At 46.4% G+C, this 23,205-nt stretch overlaps 1 protein-coding gene and 1 non-coding gene across 3 annotated transcripts in view; both read right to left on the bottom strand.

Moving 5' to 3' along the window:
- Kif26b (kinesin family member 26B) overlaps positions 1-23,205 on the bottom strand; it is a 396,540-nt gene that overhangs the window by 279,406 nt on the left and 93,929 nt on the right. The window lies entirely within an intron of this gene.
- On the bottom strand, positions 10,996-11,160 carry LOC115032405. Its single transcript, XR_003838078.1, has one exon. It is a non-coding gene; the product is annotated as a U1 spliceosomal RNA (small nuclear RNA).

The following is a 23,205-nucleotide window of genomic DNA, read 5'->3' as shown; positions in this document are numbered from 1 at the left end:
CATAGTCTTGACTCATGGGTGTTTTTCTTGGGCAGTTCTCAGAGTTTCAGCCTTTCAGTTTCCACACTGAGAACAGGTTTGAGGGGCGCTATAATACTCAGCTTGTTTCTGCTTATCCTAAAAGCTGGCTTGTGACACCCTCTCCCATCACTTATCTTCAGGCCTTCAATGACTGAACATAGTGAGTGTCACTCGTATGTATTTGCATCTTGCTGAAAGTGGACTCAAGACGTATGTATGCTCTGCACTTCACCATGAAAACAAGTTCCGGGCTCTTCTTTCTTCTCCACACAAAAAAGAAAAGTGTGGGTTTCAGAGCAACGGGTTTTACTCTGCCACCCTGCCTGCGTTGGCCCTTCCACTTGCCAGCATATGACAAGCAGGTATCACCCTGGAGTCTTTTCAGTAGAGCTCTGAGGTGTCCTGCTAAATACCAGCATATCAAGGTCAGAGTTACCCTTGTCCCTGAAATCCCTTCACCCTCTTTCCTCTCTGTCCCATCTGGTTCTCTGGGTTCCCTCCAGAGTCCTTGGTGACCATGTCTTTCTTGCTGATACAGTTTGAAATCATTGAGGGAACCAGTGAGTAAATCCAACCTCATCCAACACGGACTTTCTTTCCAACACTGCCCTGCAGCCATCACTACTGCCCATCCTCAGATGCTATGTGGCTGCCTGCTGCAGGCCTCTGGCCAGCTTGCCAGCCCAGTGAAGTCTACCTAGGATCATTGGAAGAGGATTCACACGAAGATATTCTGTTACCCATCAACCACTCCTCCTGAGGGGTCCTGCTCATGAAAAGATGGTCCCCTCCACATCTCCTTACCCTCCTGTGCACAGCCCTGGGCAGGAAGAGGGCTGTGCTCCAAAAGGGGAAAATTCTATGTGGAGCCTCGGGTTCCTTAGAGAGGCCTTCACTCTGAAAACTGACAGAAACAGTCAGAGTAACCTCCTCTTTGGTCTTACTGATCGTGTGCATAACTAGCCAATTCATGCTTACTGTGATATCATCTGATGAACATGTCATGTACAAATGAGGAGCTGGGAACTTGGACAAGGCTTGCAGCAGGAGAGGGACTGAATGGTAAATGAATGCACTCCAGAGGGATGCTGCTCTCTGGGCTCCCACCTTACCCACTGGAAAGGAAGAAAGGAAGGAATTGGACTGTTTCCTACCACAGAGGTGATCTCACCAGGGTTCCAGCCTCTCTCCAAGTTCAGGTCATTCCAGTGCTTTGTCTGAGCATTTCAAATTGCACAGGAAGAGAGCTGAATGAGCAGAGAGATAGAGGGCTGTAGGCAGGAAAGAGAGAGTATGCAAATTGCCTGTGTCCCTCTCTTCCATGCACTAATGCTGCCATATCTCTCTGACGGTGTTACTGACAGGTGGCAGGTTGACAGCCCTGAAAAGCAGCGGCTACCCTGAAGCTTGAAAATAGAATGAAGCCCAAGCCTGAGATGAAGCCAGTAGGGAAAACCCGAATTGCCACCAAGGAACACATCATCAAGAGCATTCTCTCTGGACACCCGCCATCCCTCTCTAGCCTGCGGAAAAGCAGAAATGGTAGAGCTAATGATATTCCCAGAGCCAGTGCATTCAGCTGGTGTGTTCGGTGATGGCCACGCGCCCCCATTTTAATCCACAATTCAATGCCTTTTGCGCAGAACTACAAAATAACAGGGAGTCAGTGGAAATTGCTCTCTAGTAGGTTATATTATTAAGCATGCACGCTTCTGCTCAGAATGTACATCCACACCCGTTGCAGGGGAGACACAGGTCCCACCACGATCACCAGTATCCTCAGTTACGCCTAGGCATCTCTCACCCGTCTTTACAGCTTCCAGCGAGAGACAACTGTACTTGTCTAAACCCAGTGCCCATCTTTGTCATCCATGCTCTGCCCAGGTGGAGACCAGAAGTGGCAGTCAATGAGTGATGTGCCCTCTAGCAGTGATGGCGGGCACCACATCCACGGTCTCTGCTAGGAGGAGCCTCCTGTCAGGCAGCAGTCGCCAATCATCTGGCCATGCAAGTTAATGTGAGAGTCATACCACAGGCAGAGCATGAACTCGGGCAGTCATTGCTGACAGCAGATGTAGGCATTTGAGCCATCCCACACACCGGTGTCCAGGTAACTAATGACGGAGAAAGTCTAACCCATTATAAGTGCAACTGTAACCTCTCCAGACCTTGACCTCCACTAGAGGTGCATGTTCAGGAACAAAAATAAATAGAAAGAAGAAAGGGATGGTTTAGTGGGTGGTAATGGGGCCTATTGTGCAACCATGAGGACCTGGGTTTGGATTCCCTGAACCCACAAAAACCGAATGTGGCTGTTGGCACCTATAACCCCATCTCGGAGGGGCAAGGAGCAGAGACAGGAGAATCGCCGAGGCTCGCTGGACACTCAGCTTAGATAGAAAACTGAAACTTCTGGGTTCGGTGAGAGACCCTGTCGAAAGAATAAAGAGGGGAGCAACAGAGATGCACACTCTAGCTTCTTCATACAGGTATACACGCTAGTATACATCCACACCACCATACAGGCATATACAACAAGGAATGAGGGGTTAGATTTGCCCATCATGTCTGGGCCCCCAGGCTTGACCTGTAGCACCTGAAAACAGACAACAAAAATCACCAGAGAAACAGACTGAACTCTGCAAAGGACACTGGGAGCTTGCAGGAACCTTCTGAACGGATTTCTGGCAGAACCACTGACAGTTTACAGTTGCCGAGTCTGATGGTCAAATGAGTAATTGACTCTCCCATTAGGCCATGCACCAAATGAGTGACCAGCTAAGGTCCCCAACCCCCCCAAGCGAGACCCCTCCCCTTCAGCCTCTTTAGCTAAACATAGCTCTGTCATCAGGGTTTCTCACAGGAGACCCCTGCAGCTCTCATCCGTCACCCTCCTGACAGGCTCTGACAAGGTCCAGATAGTCTCCTCCCTGGCACTCTCCCCTCAAGTGCTCTTCGGCATGTCTAAGATAAAGATATCCCTTCAGTCCCAGGATAGACCACTACTGCTTGCTAGGTGTCGCACGCTCTTGATGTCTGATAAGACCCGTGTTGCCACGGAAAGTATTGTCCTTGAGAAAGTGTGCATGCTCATTTTGTTTTGCATTGTTCTAAGGTCCTAAGGTGCAAGAAGACATTTAATTAGAAAAAAATGGCCAAAAGCATGCTTGTGCTCTGCAGTTGTTGTGCAAGATGTCAGTGGCTAGGCTCCTTCGTGATCAGTGTTGCAAGACAGTGGCTTTTGATTCTTCCAGACCCCAGAGCCCCCTGAGGTCCTGGTGAAGCTGACACACTGAAGTCTAAGAGATGTCTGAAGCACGGGGAGAAGATCCTTTCTTGGCACACAGCACTGAGAGTCAGGCTCCCTTCCTCTGCCCTCTGCCAAGTGATGATTTCCAGAGAAGGCTCTAGAAGTTGGGAGACGAGGACAGACCAAAAAAACAAACAAAAACCAACAATAACAACAACAAAACACCCAAGGGAGGAAAACAGGTGAGACAGGAAACACAAGTAAGGCAGCCAATGTGATAACCAAATGGAACGATGAAGGCTTGCTTCCAAGAAGGTTTCAGATTCAAACGCTCAAGTGTGTTTAATAAGGAAACAAATGGGGAAAGGTGGGAATGAAGGAAGAAATGTGACGAGTCCTAACCAGAGGCAGAGTCACCGAAAGGGTAACGGAAGCTGCAGACCCCTGGTTTGCCTGGGTTGGCCCAGTGCCTGGAGTGGGGAATCCAGTAATATGGGCATAGCATCCCGCAGCCTGCTTCTTGGAAAAGCACTCACCCTCCCAGCTCCTATTATCTAAGGCTTCAGAGCTCACCAAATTTGCTTCTGTGGCTGGTCTCAACATCCATGTGCTTTCCCTTCAGAGTAACCAATGAGGAAAGAAAGGAGAGAGACACAGGAAGAGGCTGGAGAAGAGACAAAGACTGAGGGTGATCAGGGGGTGAGGCAAGGACCCTGAAAGTCACAGGGCCTCTTGAGGCGTGTTCTGGATCTGCAAAGAGAGAAATCAGACTGAAATTGGCTAAGGATGATTTCAAAGTCACCTTCCAGTCCTAGGATATTTTTTGAGACTACAGACAAATGGATAGATTTGTCAAATCCTGAATGTTATTGTGGAGATACAGTCAGACCCACTAAATCCATACACACCACACAGCCCTCCTGAATCGCCTCTGCGGGAAGTGTACCCTGGAAGCCAACTGACCCCGTCCCCACCAGCTGACCTTCCTGGTGCCAAGCCCACAGCTAACGTCTTGGCGCACACTGAGGCTTTTCTTGGCCTCTCCCTAAAAGTCAACATTTCCAAGCACTGCCGGGCCCCAGAAACTGAAAAAGAAAACGGCTCAGAACCTGTGTTTGACAGCTCTGGAATAAACCTAAGAGCCGTTGGAATTTGAATCTTCCGACTGAGACAGGGGTGACTACCTGGGTGGGAAAAAAATAAAGGCCATTTCACTGGATTTGAAAGAGGCAAAACAAATTCACCACTGTCCACCAAAGCTGGGACTCTGCTAATGAACACTAAATAACCCACCCACTAAATCATGTTGGCGACATTTCTGTTGGAATATTCTAACGGCTTGTTTGCTTTCTAAACAGAACGGAGTTGTGGCAATAAAAATGAAGCGAGAGATAAGCTCTACTACTTGATGGCTTTCAGTTTACCTTTGGAAAACATCAGTTAGATTTACTGCAAGCCGGCTAAATACGTATGCCTCCTTCACAGGGAAATCACACTCACAAGATCTCACCCGGCCTTTCTCATCTTTTTTGCAATAGTTTATGTTTCTAAAAGGGGAGAGGTGGTTTGTGCTCCAGCCTAGCAAAGCATGGAATCCTGCTTGCAACACTGTTACATTATTTTAAACCTTTGTTTTTGTCTCTGGTTAACTATGAAAAAGAGAGATGGACAGCAGAGGCCCCTGCCTCCAAACTGCTCAAGCCTATGACAGCCATGCTGGGTCATAAACCTGCACCTCAGCCCATATCACACACACTCTCTGCCTGACTGACACACAGGAAGCTGTGCAAACATTCCCCATGCTGACACATGGTGTAATCAGAGGTGCCAATGAAATGATTCTTAAGCCATATTTGATACATAGCAAGAGAGAGCATCAGCTACCAGTGGGTTCTTAGCTCTCTGATCCTGGGTTATTTCCTGAACATAGTTCTTGGCTCTAGTTAAAAACTACAAACATTTTAAATGCTAATGATCACTTTTGTCACCTTGGAAGTTTCTAATCATTATAAGCATCTACCAGCCTAAGAACAGAAAATATACTAACTAAATATGCTGAGGAAGTGTGCATCTGCACATGTCATGTCAGTTGCTGCATGCATTCTTTGTCTCCTGACCACTCGCTTGCTGACTGTAGAATCACTTCTTCCACCCACCAATCTAACCTAAGCTCCTTCAAACACACACAGGATGGTGTGCTGATCTGTCTCGCATTGGCTTTTTTGGCCATCATGGCTAGAGTTGGTGGATCTCCCATGGGAACAAGGAAGATGCCACTGTTACCTTCTGTTCATAGCTTGAGCAAGATCTTTCCTCAATCTCGATAGGTAAGATTCTCTTTTGATAGCCACACATTACAAAAGAGTACCACATGTGCTACTACACTCTAACTGAAAATTATTTTTAAAGGTTTATTTTATTATGAGCATGTATGTATGTGCATGTGAACATATGTACATGTGAACGTATGTACATGTGCATATAGGTGCCCACAGAGCCCAGAGCCTGGTGTCAGATGCCATGAAGCTAAACTTGAAGTTGAAATTGACTGAATGGAATTTGGGGAATAATGAAATTCCTTTGTAGGACACATACATATACCCAGAGCATGGTAGGGTTCAGCACTCAATACTTCACTACATGACACTATACATATGTCCAACCCACAGACTTTACAACACAGGGCATAAGCACTAATGTCAGCTATGAGCTTCGTTAATACTAATGTTGACGGTGGATTTTACCGGTCATAACAAATGCACCACACAAATACAAGATGTTGATAAGGGGGAAGTGAGGAGAAAGAGAGAAATTTTGAGATTCATTTTGAGTTTTGAATGAAACCAGGCTCTGAAAGCAGTGCCCCTTGAGGGAGCCACACCAAGCTACCACAGGAAAGTACCACGGGAGAGTACCACAGGCTCATGAGTCTAATCCTCAAAACACTGTCATATACAGATGCTGGAGGCCATGGGCTGCACGTTCAGTGACAAGCTGTCCTTCTCCTGCCCCTCTGTAGAAAAGGCCCAGCGCTGTATCTATAAGCACTCACACAAACAAACAAAACCACAGAAAATGGCCTGCCATTCTCAGGAAGGTTCACTCCTTGTAGATACATTTTCCCAAGAAGGATAGAGATGCTGGGAGATGCATGAGACAGAACTCAGACAGCACTGGATACCCCGAATAATCCGGGGACAGGAAAACATTCACCAAGATTTCCTTTTGGGTATGAAGAAGAGGAAGAGGAAGAGGAGAAGGAGGAGGAAGAAGCAGAAGCAGAAACATTTACTGTAATAATCATTTTGCCAAGCGTAGAATATGTAATAATGGAGTAAACTCAACAGTGATCTTTTTACAAAAAAAAAAAAAAATCACTCTGTGACAGGTCACTTTCATGGCTATTTGTCAGGCCTGGCATGTGGCCAGTGGCAGGAGATTGCATAAGCAATGCTGAGCAAGATGTCGCCCGGCAGCATGCCGTACTGTCACCCACACTCTTCTGCAGGCTGTTATTCATGCTAAACGGTGACAGCTGTGGAAAGTCTGGAAGTTGGAAAGTCCAGAAGATGAATGAACGAGGAATCGGGTCTCGGGAGGCCTGGAAGTAAGTGGATGTTATTCTAAAGCTTTGGTGATGTTTGGCCAGTGTTCCACTTCTGTTGATTATGCAGGGGGTCATGATGACTTGGCTGGATTAGATTCCAAGGGGAAACACTCATGGCTGCACTGCGTTTCACCCCTGAGTCCACCTCCTTGGTAGGAGAGCGGGTTTTTTTCAGTCACAAAAGTCTAAGATCATGAAAGGACACTTGATCTAGAGCGTCAACACCACAGCTTTCAATTTCCTGCCAACCAACCTCTCCTTCTGGACCTCAGCACATGACTTCTCTCTGAGGAAGTGAGCAGGCTCTGTCGTCTTCTGACTTTGCAAGGGCAAAGCTTCATTTTCTCCCTGTACCTCAGAATGTGTTCTCCATCTGTTTTGTTTTGTTTTGTGTTTTGTTTTGTTGAGACAGGGTTTCTCTGTGAAGCCCTGGCTGTCTTGGAAGTCACTCTGTAGACCAGGCTGGCCTTGAACTCAGAAATCCGCCTGCCTCTGCCTCCCAAGTGCTGGGTTTAAAGGTGTGCGCCACCACTGCCCAGTTTTGTTCTCCACCTTAAGGAGTCCGTGCATTACATTTTATACCACATCTCTCCCCAGCCTGTCAAATCCCAAACCCTTTCCCCCACTGCATGATGCTTTGGGAATCTTTGATTTTCCCACTAAGCCAAAGCTGCTAACTAACAGGGAAGAAAGAAAGTTCCTACATAGTCCCAAGAGAGCCATGACCAAGACGGCCCTCTTTTCTTTCCGCTTACAAAGCTTCTCCCTCCTTCTTGGGGTAAAACTGAATCCTCTTGTTTTTCTGGTCAGCCTTGGTTCAGGCTGACCCTCATCACTGAGAAATTCTTTTCCCTTGCTTGGCTAGGTGTTGTCGCACTAGCTCATGTTGACCTCTTCTGGCCCCGGGGAAATCTCAAGGATGACAGACACCCAACAGGCAGAGGAATTAAGTCATGTACCGTTTACACAGTTTTTACCCTGGGACGCTAATGCATATGCCAGAGCCTCCTGAGCTCATCTTGCTGCTTTTCCGACTTGGCCTTATGACCCTGAGGAGCTGCAGGAACCTCCCTGCTGCCTCCACACAGGGCCAGAGCTGGAAAATCTCATCCCTCAGCTCTGGGATAACTGCAGTCCTGGTCTACCACCTGCAGAGGTTATGGAGAGAAAAAAGAAGTTGAGGGGTGGGGGGAAGACTCAGAACTCTGCCAGACTCTTCATTGCTTGGAAATACCTTAAGTTGGTTGGTCAAGCTCCCTGAAGGATACTCCCATTAGTATCGACTGGACTCTACCATTCCAGAATTTTCCTGTCCCCTGCCTTGGGGAGGCTAAGTGTAATTCACACCTGTATTTGCCAGCCATTCATTATATTGCCTTTCCCCCAGCCAATGACAAGAGTGGGCGTTGATTAATGATTCGTGTCCTGTCTTTTGTGTGTACTCAATAAATATTTGCTGATCTGGCCCAGAGTTAAATCTTCATACCCAGGGATCTCTCAGACCTGCTCCTGAGTTCTTAATCCTGGAGACAGAGACCAATCTAAGCTGGCAGAAACAAAGAATTTGTCCCACTGCGTTTGTAAGTAAAGACACCTCTGGAGACAGGTCTGATGCGGGCCTGGCCTGGAAAGCAAGCAGAGTGTGACTCTACCATGGGAGAGACACTTGCTTAGAAGTTTCAGAGGTAACTCAAGAAAGCTAAAACCTGAGCCTTCTGATGGGGCCCTGTCCAGCGCACCAGCCTGAACAGAACCCCAGTGGGCACCAGAGGCCGGAGGCTATGTGGAGAACAGATATGATGAGGTCTTCCTCTGGACAAGTGAAGACACCAAATTCCTTTGCTGGCTCGGCTGGCATCTGGCTACTGGCTGTACCACCTTTCCAGGTTTCTCCCTACCACTTCAGCTCCTTCTTCCTCCACACACCCCGAAAGAGCGCCTGCCTCTTTCTGTTCTATCTAGAGCCACCTCACTCCCCCAGGTGCTGTTTAGGTGATTAGTCTGTTTTTCTCAGCAGTGCCCAAAACAAACTGCCTCCCTTCCAGCTCTGGCCTCAAGCTAAGAATAAACAGATCAATCAGCCCTGGGGGATAGCAGTAGCCCGGAGAAAAGCCACAGACAATGAGCCCTCTGGGCTTGTCGGGTGGGAAAAATGTAAGGGATCTCAGATCCCCGTTAAGACTGCCATTTGTTAGATAGCATCTCAGAATCTATGGCAGGCGGCCTCCTCGGCTCAGCTCTCCATATTACAGAGGAGAAAATTAAGGCCTGGCTCTTCCGGCCTTTTAATAATGCAGAGTTGAGCACCACGTGTGCGTTTCTGAGCTTGTTTCTGGGTTCATTTTTCTCCTGTTGAACAGCAAGGCACAAACCAACAGAGCAGCAGAATCCTGGCTGGGGAGGACAGAAAATCCAAATCAGCCCTGAAACGTAGGAGTCGTAGATCACCACAACAGCTCCAATACGTGCTCCTGACTGGGGCATCCATCACTGGCCGCTGGAACCCCAGCCAGGGCTCTTAAGGGAAACACACAAGGAAATGGGAAACACAGACCTCCTGGTTTCCTTGAAGAGGTGGTAGGAGTAGTCAAACTGCTTTTGGTTTGTCAACACCCTTTCAAATCATGCTTTGGTCCACACTTGAGTATTTATATCAGAAGCAGCAACCTAGAAGCTGTCCTAGTCTGGTGGCCTGGAGCAGACTAGGCCCGTTGAGGTGATGGACGTATTTTGAGAGCTTAATTCAGCTAGGATTCTGTTTACATTTTGGGAGTTAATAGTTTTTTTTGTTTTTTTGTTTTTTTTTTTTAGTGAAAATCTATTTTTTATTGTGGTAAAACATACACAGAACTGGCCATTTGGGCTATTTTTAAGTATGCATTTCAATGGTACCTCATGCATTTCCATATTGTCTACCCATCATCACCATCCAACGATGGGACAGTCCTCTTAAACTAGAACCATTCACCCATTAGATAACAGCTACTGAGGACAACTGACACATAATCCAGGAATCTCCTGGCATTTCATCATTCACTATGTACTGGAAAATATGTTCAAACCTTGAGAGAGAGAGAGAGATGGAAAACTACCCAATGATAAAATAGAAGATATTTCTCCCACTTCTGGAAGGCTATCAGAACATAAGACAGTTGACCAGGGCACTGCCCAGGTCAGCACTGATACTGAAAGCAGACCTGTGAACCAAGCTCAGAAATAAGAATTTTATCCAAAGGGTACAGCTCAGCCAGGACAGAAGAGGGACTTGTCATCTCACTCTGGCCCAGCACTAAGTTTTCTCAGCCCCACTGGCCCATTTGTCCCAACAGTCATCAACTAAACAAACCTTAGCCAGGTGTTCCCAGGCACTAGGAGGGCCAGATCTTACGAGGGGGTGGGGGAGGACGTTTGGCACCCAGAAAGGGGGGGGGGTCACCTCTCAAAAGAGAAGAGGAAAGGGGGATGGAGGAGGACTTGCACGAGGGGAAACTGGGAGGAAAAGAAGAGCTGGTTGTAAAGGAAATAAACAAATAAATTTAATAAAAATAAATTTGGGGGAAGAAAATAAAAATCTTACAGGTAAGAGCTTCCACTGGCTCATCTTCCTTACCCCAAAGAGTAAGGCAGATAGTGGGGGGTGGGGTACATTATCTTGGCTTCTGTGACAAGCATCCCGTGGTTGGTAAGAGGAAACCAAGCCTTATAAACGTCTGCTATCCACTGAGCTTCCATCCCCAGCCCAGAGTTCACATTCCTCAGTCCTTATAGTTGCCTTAGTAAACATGAGCAGTGCCTAAAACGGTAACTTTCCTTTATCAAACAACATGGGAAAAAAAAAACATTTCCTTTCTCATGTATTTATTGGGAACTTGTCTATTTTCGTGTCTTGTTCATCTTAATATACTTTTAAAAAAAAAGAATTATTTATTTATTTTATGTATATAAGTACATTGTAGCTGTCCTCAGACACACCAGAAGAGGGCGTCTGATCACTTTACAGATGGTTATAAGTCATCATGTGGTTGCTGGGACTTGAACTCAGGACCTCTGGAAGAACAGTCAGTGTTCCTAACCGCTGAGCCATCTCTCCAGCCCCCTTAATATACTTTTTTCCCCCAAGGGGAGCGCGCGGACACAGCTCCCCCATTACCACAAATTATGCAATCAAGTTTCTCGCATTTGGGGAAATCACAGGGGTCAGCACACCCCAAGTGCAATGGGTGAATCACGCCCTGGGAAAACCACCTTCCTGATCATGGTATCTCCCCTGCCAGGTAAGTATCTTAGTATACTTTTTAAAGGCAGTATAATTCATTTATATACTTGTATAATGACTTTACCAAATATATGGACTTTATGTTGTGTTATTAAAACCAGTTAAACTATCTTCTATGTTTCTATCCTAGCAGTTAGAATACTTGTTACAATTTACACTGATAAGAAAATTTAACTATTGTGTCCCATGCTTCACGTGTCTGATTTTATTTGCTAAGAAAAGAAAAAGCCCTTCAGGAACAATGTTCAATCCTACACTCATCTATGTATGTTACAACTATAACTTCATCATTTGCTAACCAAAAATGGGGGCGTTCTGGGAAGACGGCTCAGTCAGTCACATGTCTGCTGAACCAGCACGTGGACCTGAGCCTGGATTCCCAGTACCCACGTAGACAAAAGCCAGGGCGTGTCTGTAATCCCAATGGTGGGGGCACAGAAGGGGATAGGAAGATCCCAGAGCTTGCCAGCCAGCTGTCTAGCCAAAGTCATATGAGTTTCTGGTTTAGTGAAAAACCCTGTCTCACAAAAAGAAGACAATGATCAAGGAAACCAACTGACCATAGTGACATCTGGACTCCATTCCCATGTGCATGTACACATGAACACATGTAATGCATTCATACACACATGCACTAAAGCTAGAGCACTTGCCTTGCATACTCGGGGACCCCTGCGGATCTGGCATAAACGACCTGCCATAATTGAACCTGGCTTATCCTGCCTGAATGGAGAGGTGGCAACAAAAATCTACCTGACCTTGAACTCCACTCCCTTATAGATCCTATGCTAATGCTGACCACCCTACTATCACTGAGGCAGCGAAGGGTAGACAGTGCTGAGGCAGCTCCTGTAGGAAGTGGGTTCTAGTGGTGACTGCAACCCCTCAGGCACAGAAACATGAACAAATCCATCAATCCTGCAAGACCTGCTTTCTCCTCTAAAGGATCTCTCTCTCTCTCTCTCTCTCTCTCTCTGTGTGTGTGTGTATGTGTGTGTGTGTGTGTGATACTTGCCACAGCCCCCAACCTTCTGATAGAAAATTACACAAAAAGGGGGGACCTGTGAAAGATTTGAAAGCTATGATCATTTTCCAATAGCTGCTAGTGGCAGAGTCCTGGGGACAGGATGGAGGAATGAATTAGAATTTTTTAATCTCCTTCTTAAAGGGGGGGGGCAAAAGATTTCTGTATTTATGTAGATTAAAAATCTCATTTTGTTGCTTGACTCGTTTTGGGTTCCTTGAAAGCGCCTGTGAAAGTTGATTAGCACATGCAGGTTCAGATAATTTCCCCAGAGAGCTAAGCAAATTAAAATATATTTTTTAACTCCAACCAGCTGACATGGGCCATCAGTTGCATCCTTGGTACGAGTTCTGTCTTGTCACTTTAATCCTAGACTGGGTACCTAAGCAATACTTACCTGGCAGGAAGCAACAGCCCAGGGAGTGGTTGGATGGATTCTAAGGTTCCAGCGCCTACTCTTCTCTTCCCCGTAGCCCCGTCCTGCCCTCAGGCCAGCCTGCTATTCATCAGATACTAGGCTCTATGGAGGTGGACCAAATTATAACCTCCCTAGGAGACTTTCAATCCAAACGTAATCTATCGGTAACTCAACGTCAATCCAGCTTGGCTGATTCTGCGTTAGGGTGATTCTCCAATATAGCAGGCGAGATGGGTACACACAAAGAGTTATTTGGGAAATGGTTAAGGGGGAGGAGAGGATGCCACAAGGGGCACCAGCCTAAACAGCACCCATGGCTTTAGTAAGCACACATTTTTGCATTCTCATCATGAGACCCTCCAGACCCTCTGAGGGCCACTCCACGTCACGCAAGCACCTGCTGAGCTGAGGCTGGGCTGAGGGAAATGGGGTACATATAGAAAAGGTGGGGTGGTGGTAAGAAAAGCTACAAGTGGCTGTAAAACCAGTCTAGCTCTTGGCTTCCCATGTGCTCGCTGAGAATGCCTGCATGCCTCAGGACCCCAGCTCTCCTCTCCCTTTCTGGCTGCATGCTGGTATTTAGACAACCACACAGCAGAAATTCCTGAGGTACGTATGGAACTGGTGAGAAACACAGGTGCCGTGAGGAAAGCTGGAGGAGCTTCGAACAACCGGGGCTTCAGTCCTTCCTGTTCTGATCCTCGCAGCTTTGCGTGACGCCGGGAGAATGACTGGTAAATTGCAAGAGACTGTGGGAAATGAACAGTTCATTTGCAGCCACGCCGCGGGCAGTTTCCCCGGGGCATGGATTCCCACACATCTCAGAGGCTCCTGCAGATATTCTCCTTCCTGTGAGCTTGCTCCCCCTCCCTTTGGGTCAGCCACAGACTGCATGTGATATATAAACAGCCTCTGCCTCACACATGTCTGTCAGCCTCCCCATACGCCCCTCCCCTCCCCACACACATCAGAGAGAAAGAGAGAGAAGTCTTTGGTACAAAAGAAAGCTACGTCTGGATTATCTCCCGAGATGGATCCCTGCCCTATTTCTTCACAATAAGACTCAGAGGATGGCCTGCTTTATTCAGATCTGGGTCTTGAAAACATTACATCATTTTCTAACTATGAGACCTTAAGTAAGGCTGGCCAGTAACTTCCCTTAGAATATCGTTATAAGGTTTAAGTGAACTACTATGTGTAAAGTGAATATGACCATTGATACATTAGGATTTCTTAAGGCTAATGGGTTAAGAGTCTTACCAAAGCCTCCCATCACTCAAAGGCAACCATTAGGAAGTCTTTGAACCCAAATAGTGTTTTTGTGTTAGAGTTCTCCTGAAAACCAAACTAATAGGACAGATTACACAGGTAAGGAGAAGGAGGTTTTTGAACGAGAGAGATAGCCCAGCAGTTCAGAGCACACACTGCCTTGCAGAAAATTGGAGTTCAGTTCCTAACACCCAAACACAGTGTCTTACAACCTCCTATAATCTAGCTCCAAGGAATCCAACACCCTCTCCTGGCCTTTTTGGACATTTATACATATATGTGCACATGCACACATACACACACATGCACACACACACACAGGTTTACATTTTGATGAGGTAAGTTTATTTGTAAATAAAACATTTGACCACTGTGTTGGTCAAGATTCTATATTGGAACTTTCCATATTGGAATTTCAAATTTCCATATGGAAATACATTCCATATATTTCAAGGAGACCACAGAGCCTTCTTCCTTCCCAGAATGTCAAGAATTTGGAGACAAGCAATCTACCAAGTCTACATCACTTCCCTAGCCCAGGGGTTGATCTAAGTAGACTAGGTGGAGACGTCTCTGCTATGGGCTTCGGGGTAGACCCTGAACAACACAGGCAAGTCAGATGGGAGGTTCTGAAGAGCAGCCCACACTCAGACCTGTGTCAGCGCCGGCCTCAGAGCTCAGCTCACAGACCAAGCAGATAGAGATATCTGGAAGAAGTTAACAGAAGCAGGGGTGAGACATAGGGTGGGTCTAGAGGAAGGAGGTGGTTCAATACACTGCTTTTGGGATGTTTAGAAGGAGAGAGGAAGGAAGGGAGGGAGGGAGGGAGGGAGGGAGGGAGGGAGGAAGGAAGGAAGGAAGGAAGGAAGGAAGGAAGGAAGGAAGGAAGGAAGGAAGGAAGTCCAAAACAGTTGGGGAAAGGCAGCATTTGTTTGATGTGGGAAGTGGGTGTGGTGTTTACATCATCCCCTACATTTCTGTACAGCTAAATATTTTTAATCTTATTAATATTCTTACTTAAAGAATTCGAGAGAACCTACTACTGGCACCTCTCAAGACCAGGGTAATTTCTAACTGCATTCTAAAGACTTACCCTTATTCCCAAAGATGAGTGTGGCTTTTCTAGTCCTCCAGGACCAGCAGCAGTGAACAAGAGAGCATTACAGAAAGTCACAGTCAGTCAAAATAGAGAGAACACCTGACCATGGGGTACCCAGGCCCAAATGACGCCTCGATAGGCATCTATAGCATAAGCCCTACACCCGGGACTCACGGAACATGCAGAATGCAGGAAGAAAGACTGAGAGCGAGAGGACCAAGATGGACATAGGCTGCAAGACGAGGTCTTTTATGTACAACACGGAAGCTTCACCTAGGGAATCTCAGCAGATGTTTGCCAAAACAAAACGTTAACAAGGACACACCAAGTGGCAGGCCAAAGTGGATGGGAGAATTCTCACACGCCTTTATTCCTAGAAGGAATAAAGTAACGATGGCTGAGAGAGGAAGTAATGATGGCTGAGGGAGGAAGAACCAGGCTATCCTGGGGATGAGCACCCTGGTGGATGGTTAGCAGGTGCTAAGAGGCCATATCTAAACACATATGAACAGCACTAAATGACTTCAGCAGGCTGTATGCATAAATATATACACATACAGATCAAACAATAGTAAAGAATGGGAGCCATGAAATTGAACAGAGGTGGGGACACAGGAGTAATTGGAGGGAGGACAGGAGAACAATACAGCACTCATATGTAAACTCTCACATATTTTTTTAATTAAAGAAAAAAATTCATCTTGAAGCAAAGATTTCTAGAGAAGATCAACTTTGACCTGAACCAAATTAGATTTCAGGGGCCCAACACCCATGTCTCGGCTTCTCTGGCCCTGTTCACTGGCAGAGCTGCAGAGGAGCAGAGTGGGAAGCTAATTTCCTGGCCAAATCGCAGCTCCTCATGGCTGACATGGGTTCAAGTGTTTGCACAGACTTCTGGCCTCCTCATCCCTCTCTGTCATGGGCCCATGTATGACAGTTTTGTTTACAACCAGGAAACACTGCCAATCTCTTCAAAGGCAACGGTGCCTAGAAAAAGCACATTACCTCATCCTGACAAACTAATGTCAAAGATAAGGAATCTGAAGGGTGCTGCCAGGAGTTAATTGACACTAATTTGAATAGTTACCACGGTTACAAATGATAATACCCTGTGCGGTTTCAAGAGTTTAAAAGAAATGTCTTTATACATTGCTCCTTAATTGCTTTCTGATGACCCCAGTGAAGGAGGCAGGTAAAAGGTAGTGTGGTGCTTCGGATCTTCCCGAATTCAATCCAGTCCAGCCGTCCTGTCAGGTGACAGAAACTTATTGTGTCCTCATCAGGTAGGCTAGGCCAGGTGCTCATGTGGGATGCTCACACAGCCATGCATGCTTCCTTGCCTTGACATGGCCTCAATCCCACACAGAGGAAAAGAAACAATAAACACAGAGATAAAGACACCACACTGCAGTCCATGCAAGGGCAGCCCCTGTCTGGAGGGAGAAGATGAACCCGTGGCATCAAGATGTGGCATCTGAGTGATGCACAATGTTGATGAAGCCCCACGGAAGACATGGGAAGAGAGAGTGGGGCTCTTTGTCTTGTATTCCAGAGGCAACAAGCAGAATTTTAGAGTGCAGACTCACTCTATTCCACACTGTAAAACCTTAATTGAGATGGAATTTACATCAGTACAAGTCACCCACCTAACTTGTATAATTTTATACTTTTGAGTATATTTATAATGCTGCACACCATTGTCAATAAAGCACTACATTTTCCCTACAAATAACTCCAGATCTGCTGTTCCCAAACCTGCCTCTTGACTACCAATCTACATAGCAGCTATAGATGGGCCACCTCTAGATTCTATACAACTGGAATCATAAGTCCACTCCTTTGTGCCTGGCTTCCCTCGCTTAGCACACGCTTTATGAATGAATGCATACTTAATTTCCTTTTATTGCCAATAATATTCCAATGCGTGCCACATTTTGTTCAACTACTCAACAGTGGATAGACTTCTGGGTTAGATTTCCATTGGGGACATCACAGGACATGCTTGTAATGTAGTGAGATGCCTGCCACACTTCTGGAGGAGCTGGCTTAGTGATCAGGAGGCCATTCTGCACAGGGTCTGAGGAGCATTTAAGCCACAGGAACAGCTGAGATCTACATGTATGCACTCCATGAAAGGAAGCTAAGTGTTCCCCACCCCAGAACTTCTACTTAATAGGAAGTCAAAAAATGCTCATAATCACTCCAAAGCCACCTGACAGGAGGGGGAGGGGAAGGGAAGAGAGGCAGGGTGTAAAACCGAGGGCAATTGTACAATTCTTCTTTGAGGAAATGTGTAGACTTGTAAACTCAAAGCAAATGTCCCCCTCGCCCTGGCAGTGGCCTGTGCTCCCATGCTCCCATGCTCCTGTGTTCCCATGCTAGAGAGAGGCTCAGAAGCTGCGTCTATAGATCTGCTGACCAGCTAAGCGACAGCAGGCGCAATGTAAGAGTAAAGGAAGCTGAGAAAGAGAAGCGTGAGCGATGTCTGTGTTTAAGGAAAGGAAAGAATAAAACCAACAGGAAAGAAGACAGGGGAGTAAACGTGAGAAAGAAAGCGCCACGTCTCAGGAAACAACAGCAGTTAGCATTTATAATTCATAGGGTATCCACAAGAGCAGTTCTACGTTCACACACGACTGTGCCATTTCACCGTGACACTATGAAGGGGAGCCAAAGAGAGAAGTCTTCACAGAGTAGAAATAGAATCACAGTACCTAGATGTGTTCTTTGTTTGTTTATTTTGTTTTGTTTTTTTAAAAAACTCCTGAAGTCTCACAAAAGAGCTTATTAACTTGTGGTTCGCTTGATAACCAGTAAGTTGTCAGCCACATTGGGCAAGGCAGCCTCAAGCAACTGCTCATGATAAGAGTGGGTGTGGCACATGTGATTTTACTTTCAAAATGTTAGACACTGACGTGTGGGGGAGCAGTGCAAACGTTTTCTGTGCACACAGCAATCTTGAGGATGAGTTTGGAATCCTCAGAAACCACATAAATGCTGGGTGGGTGTGGCAGCCTACCTTTAATCCTAACAGCAGGCTGAGACAGGGGATCCCTAGAGCAAGCTAGCAAGCAAGACTAGCCATGTCAGAAAACTCTGGGTTCCATGGAGAGACCCTGACTCAATGAATAAGGTGTAAAGCAAATGAGCAGGACTCCAGATGTAAACCTCAGAACCATACACACACTCACATACATGTACACCTCTGTGTGTGTGTGCACAAACATGCATACATACCATCGCTCAGACACACAGACACACACACAAACACACACGAAAAACTGAAAAAGAAAACTGGACAGTGAATGGAGAGCTAGGCCCACAATAAGTGGCTTTCAGGGATACCTGGGTCTTATTTGGGTTTTACTTGTCTGTGAGCTTCTGAAGAGTCAAGCTAAGCAAAGTTCTTGAAAAAGCAGGGAGTTAAGGGGTGCCCAGAACCAAACACAAGAATAGACATTAGAGACAAGGTTGAATCTAAAAAATGGCATCAATTCTGTTTTGTATCACTGGGTCAGACATGCCTTCCTGAATAAAAATATCATCTTCCAATCCCCACATAAAGGAAATTTACAGAAATTTCTGCCAACAGCCATCAAGCCCTTCTCTGGTCTCATTGAGCACTGGGCTGGCTGGAGAGGAGAGGGGTGCCCTTGGGTGTTTTCGGCCTCTGTGGTCAGAGCCCTCCAGTGGAACTGTGTGAACACTTTACTCTTATGAACTGATGAGACTGAAATCACAACAGACTTGTTAGCTGGTATGCTTTGCCTCACTCAAAGAGCAGTTGTGCTGGTTTTTGTTTTAACTACCAACTTTACACAAGAGAGTCTCCCCTGAGAAATTATCTAGATCAGGTAGGCCTGTAGGAATATTTTGGGGGAAATGTCTCTATTGTTAATTGAGGTGGGAACCCACCCTACTTTCCTGAATACAGGTAGCAGTGTTTCATGGGCTGGTCCTGAATGGTTTAAGAATGAAGGATGTTAGCTGAGTCTAATGAGAAGGTAGGGAACATGGATGTGTTGTATAGGAAAGAATTATCTTGTGTATTGTATGGATGCATTGCCTGTCAATTAAAAAACACCTATGGCCTATAGGAAAGGGTAGAATAGGAGGTGGGACATCCGGGAGGCAGAAAGGATTCTAGGCTAGAGCCAGGTGCAGGAGATTCTCCTGGGAGGATATGATGAGAGATACATGGTACCTGAGCACAGGCAACCAGCGACATGGTAGAATGTAGATTAGAATAGATGGGTTACAATAAATTTTGATCTTGTCATAGAAGAGCCTAGTTATATAGCCAAGGTATTTGTAAACTTATTTTGAATCTGAGTCTTAGTTCTGGGAGCATGGGGCTGGGAAGAAGAACCAGGACCTAACTTCTACACCTTGTTTCTCTCTGCTCTTGACTGTGGAGGTGCTGTGACCAGTCTGCTGCCTGAGTCCCTGCCTCAACTTCCCCTCAGTGATGAGCTCTAACTTGGAATCAGAACCCCTTCCTCCCTTAGCTGCTTTGAACTAGAATATGTCAGCACTGCACCAGAGATGGAATTACAGCATCAGGGAAACATGCAACGCCCCTGCGTAGTTCCTTCATCGCTAGAACGAAAGACTCCTTGTTTGTGCTCCCTGAAAAGTGACCATGTGGCCCCGCTAGCTTTCCCACCCCTCGGGGGTCCTCATGTGAAGTGGGACGCAGCAGAGTTGGAGAACTTTCTAGCAGCCATTGACTGAAAAAGTGTCATATTTGCTAGGGGAAGGGACTGTACCTGTCTGAGGACCCCCACCGGGTCATGCTCCCTATGGTGTCATGCTTGGGGAGCATGTGACAATTTTAAATGCCTAGAAACTTGGTAAAGAGGGCAGAGGGTCCAGCATGGCTCAAATGCCAGTAGCTCCACTGTATTAATGCTTTCTCTGTAAGAGAAGTTTCTTCTAGCCTCTATCTTACTGAATGCCACATCCTCTTCCCAGTACCTTTACCTGTCTACTCAATGGCCATTCTTTGGGTAGGCAAGCAAGAATTATCCAGAGGCAAACAATCAAAACATCCAGATAAATTCTGCTAAGATCCTATAAGTGAATGGAAGTTGATATACTGAGTTGTCAGGGCAGTTTCTACAGTTAAGGAAATTCAGGGCTATCAGAGTAAAGCTTGTTCAAGGTCATCCAGCGTGTTAGAAGCTATGAGTCTAGGTCACAGAATATCCTGGCTTATCCCATCATCTTTTTCATCCTGTAATGACCATGTCCCATCTCTATTGTCATATTAGTCCTCCGTGTTCTGAAAGAAATAATAAAATTTCCTGTTATCCTGGGAAATCCTCAGATGTTGACATAGGTGGACCCCAAGGACACTTGAGTTACAATGACTAGGGTGACTCTCCTTGGTGTCTGTGTTCAGAGCAGCGCAGTGGTGTGGAAAGGTGTGGCGGTTATGTTGTAATGTTTATAGGTTAAAAAAAAAAATCAGACAATGGAAGGCAGAGAAGAGATAAGAATTTCTCTGCAATCTGATTCAGTTCTGTGGTTCACACACAGACTGTTGAGTCTTCCGCCAAATTCATCTGAGCAGTAAACAATGGTGACAATATCCGTGATGTCATGTTTCACCTCTGCTGAAGAACGCTCAGATGCTGTCAGGGCAGAAGAGAGCCTACAGGTTAAGATACAGGGTAAGAGATTCTATCCAGCCCACATCCAAAGACTAAACCCTGAAGATTAAACCCTGAAGCACAACCAGGAAGGATAGCCAAAGCGGCTGGGTGGTCACACACTGTGTGCCCGGCTGTTGCTTAGACAAATACACAGCTGAAGAGAAGCCGGGACCATCTCCAAGAGAGAAAGCCCCGCTTTTGTCTGACAAAGCTGTGCTGACCCCAGAGGAACACACAATAGGAAATGAGAGTTGGACAGAAAATTGATTCCGACAGGAAACAGAATGATCCATGCTGAAGCTCGGCTCCAGGACAAATCATTGCAAAAACCCAGAGCAGCTGGGAGCCACCCACCACTCTGCATACACTGCAGAATGGGCAGCAACGAGCAGCCTAGAGGAACATGGAGAGAGGCCACAACTCAGTCATCCCTGTGGATAGGCCAATATGATCTAGGTTTGGGTGCATCTCTACCAGTGGACGGCTGATAGATGCCTGGCAGAGGACCCTGAAAGCCAGGAAAGCCTCTTTGAAAGGTAGGCGAATGGGCTGGAGAGAGATGCCTCCCTGGGTAAGGGTTCTTGCTGGGCAAACAAGACAATCTGAGTTTGGATGCCAGCACACATAGAAAACACTGGGTATGACCTGGTGCCCTATAACCCCAGCTCTGAGGGGCAGGCAGACAGGAGGCTCACTGGGGCATGCTGGTTACCAGCCTAGGACTTCAGCAAGTTCAGTGAAAGACCCTGACTCAAGGGAATAGAGCAGAGAAGAGAGAAGGGCACTCAGTGTCCTCTGCTGCCTGTACACTAGCACAGATAAGCACACCCTCACACCACATGCTCACACAGCACACAAACTCATCATTCCTGTATGCATACACCACCAAATAGAAAAAGAAAGAAAGCTAGGGGTGTAGGATAGGGAAAGTTAGGTCTGATGTCTTCAGCAAATGAACCTGCACCAAAGAGAAGGTCTTCCAAAGTCCCCGCAGCAGCTCCTGTGGTGGTGAACAATGGGGAAAGCTGCAGAAATAGGAAGGTAAGTAGACACAGCCATTCATGAGCCAGGCCAGAAGTCTAGCACTGCAGGGACAACACACTGTCACCCAATCTTCTGCAAGTCTCTGAGGGTCATCACAGAAGTGTCCTTTGTAACATCTGCTGTCTTCCATGGTCCCATGATCCCTGCTGGAGCAGTGAGGACCGCAGTTGTAAGGGTCACAGCAGATAAGCAAGCACTCCAAGACCAAATCCACTCAGTCTCTCCTCACATCTCTGCCTCACTTTGCCAGGTCATTAAAATGGACCACATATACCACACGGACAGCACAGACAGCAAAGTGCTTCTGTGCAGGCATGAGTGCCAGAGGTCAATCCCTAGACCCACCCATGGGGAACCCGCACAGTGGTTCTCACTGGTAATGCCAGGGCCGAGAGGCAAACAGCAGAACCGAAGGCTCACTGGCCAGGCAGCCTAGTCTAATCAGCAGTCCCAGGCTGAGAGACTCTTCCTCAAACAAAACAAGACAAAGTAGGGGACCAGGCAGCACATAAAAGCACTGGCTGCTCTTGCAGAGGGCTCAGACTCAGTTCCCAGCACCTACATGGTGGCTCACAACCATCTGTAACTCCAGTCAAAGGGGGATCTGACACTCTCTTCTTATTTGCTCTGTACCAGGCTTACATGTGATGCACATACATACATACATACATGCTTGTAGGTAAAACTCTCATATATATATAAATAATTAAATTAAAAGATCAAAAAGAAGAGGTGGATGGTACCTAAAGAATAATGCCTGATATTGATCTCCACATGCACATATATCCACACATGTACACATGTACCCCCATACATGCATACAGACCCACATATGTGTGAATGTACACACACACACATAGGACCACATACAGACCCTTGTTACTAAAGCACGAATATATAAGGGAGTCTTATAAAGTCTAAATGGTCACTGTGATGTATCTAGGGAAGGACAATGTCCCCATGTGCCACTCAAAGAGATGTGTAATGCAGAAACTATCCTCACTAGACAGAACTGTCTTTTTCCAGAGGCATATTGGGGTGATAATAAGTGTTCTGGATGTGGATCCAGAAGGTACAGCCTCAGATCTGGCTTTATCCGATGTCTGTTGGGCAGCCTTGCCCTCATCACTTAACTTCTCTGTGCCTCTCTTTCTCCCGTGACATAGCTATTCAGCTCCTGCACAGAACTGCTGCAAAGACTGAGAGAGGGCAAGGATGTGGCTCAGTTGATGTAGTTCATCCCCAACATGTAGAAAGTCCTGGGTTTGGTCCCCAGCATTGCATAAAAAGTATGGAGGCACAAACTGATATCACAGCACTCAGGCATTGGAGCAGAAGGATGAGGGGTTCAAGGCCAGCCTCAACTATCTAGCAAGTTCAAGGTCAGCCTGGAATACATAAGATCCTCTTAAAACATTTTTTTCTGAAAGTGAAAGCGTGTGGTATGTGTGTGTTCAGATCCATGTATGTAAACACACATGTGGAAGTCATAAGTCAGTATTAGGAATCTTTGTCAATCTTCGTCCACCTTATATTTTGA

This window comes from Mus caroli, chromosome 1 (genome assembly GCF_900094665.2).
Source record: "Mus caroli chromosome 1, CAROLI_EIJ_v1.1, whole genome shotgun sequence".
NCBI classification, from domain to species: domain Eukaryota; kingdom Metazoa; phylum Chordata; class Mammalia; order Rodentia; family Muridae; genus Mus; species Mus caroli.
Note: the sequence above shows the minus strand (reverse complement) of the source record. Positions and strands in the feature narration are given on the sequence as shown.